A 1,021-nucleotide genomic window follows, 5' to 3' on the forward strand; every position below is an offset into this window, starting at 1 on the left:
TCGGGAGAATTCACCCACCGGGAAAAGCCCCACTTGGACCTTTGGGCCTAGGAACCAGCATCTACCGGGAATTGGTAGAGGATCTGATGCATTTCCCAGTAGAAACAAAACAAAACAAAACAAAAAACATCAGTGCCAGAGTCTTCCAGAAGCCCAGGGTTAGAGTCTGGCAACTAAAAATGAAGGGCCCACAGAGCACAGTGATTATAGTCAACAGTACTGTATTATAAACTTCCAAGCGGCTAAAAGACTAGATCCCAATTGTTCTCACCACAGAAGAGAAATAATTATGTAATGGGGTAGAGGTGTTAGCTAACACTATGGTGGTAATCAAACTGCAGTATATAAATGTATCAAATCAACATGTCGTACCCCTTAAGCTGACACGATGTTGTATATGGCAATTATATCTCGATGAGTATTAAAAAAAAGAATAAATACAATGAAGGGTGCTCACTTCAGCAGCACGTGTACGAAAATTGGAACGATACAGAGAAGATTAGCATGGCCCCTCACAAGGACACGCAAATTCATGAAGCCTTCCATATTGAACACAAAAATATAAGGGTCCAGAGCCCTCGGTTGCCCTAGTCTGCGAGACGAAGAGGGGAAGGGAGGCACTGGAGCGAAGTCATAGGAGAAAGAGTGGGAGGAGGGTCAGTCTGTGACACACAGGTGACAGTGGAGAGTAGGAAGCAGGTTAGAAAGGGTGGGGGTCATTTCTTTTTGTGTGACCTGGCAGTGGCACTGATTTTAACCTGCTCTAAGAATAAGAGGAAGCAACCCAAATGTCCTTCAATGGATGAATGGGTAAGCAAAATGTGGTGTGTACATACAGGGGAATATTATTTGGCTTTAAAAAGGGAGGAAATTTTGAGGTGCTTGGCTGGCTTAGTTGATTAAGCGTCCAACTCTTGATCTCGGCTCAGCTCTTGATCTCCGGGTCGTGAGTTCAAGCCCCGCCTTGGGCTCCATGCGAGGCATGGAGCCTACTTTAAGAAAAAAAAAAAAGGAAGGAAAT

The 1,021-nt window shown here is 44.5% G+C and overlaps 1 non-coding gene across 1 annotated transcript; it reads left to right on the forward strand.

Annotated features, from left to right (window-relative positions):
• The first annotated feature begins 449 nt into the window (after positions 1–449).
• Positions 450–552, forward strand: LOC114216888 (U6 spliceosomal RNA). The gene has a single exon (XR_003610863.1). It is a non-coding gene; the product is annotated as a U6 spliceosomal RNA (small nuclear RNA).
• Positions 553–1,021: the final 469 nt, after the last annotated feature.

This window comes from Eumetopias jubatus, unplaced genomic scaffold, assembly GCF_037043125.1.
Source record: "Eumetopias jubatus isolate StellerSeaLion01/CBP00866 unplaced genomic scaffold, mEumJub1_p1.0 scaffold_11, whole genome shotgun sequence".
Lineage (NCBI taxonomy): Eukaryota > Metazoa > Chordata > Mammalia > Carnivora > Otariidae > Eumetopias > Eumetopias jubatus.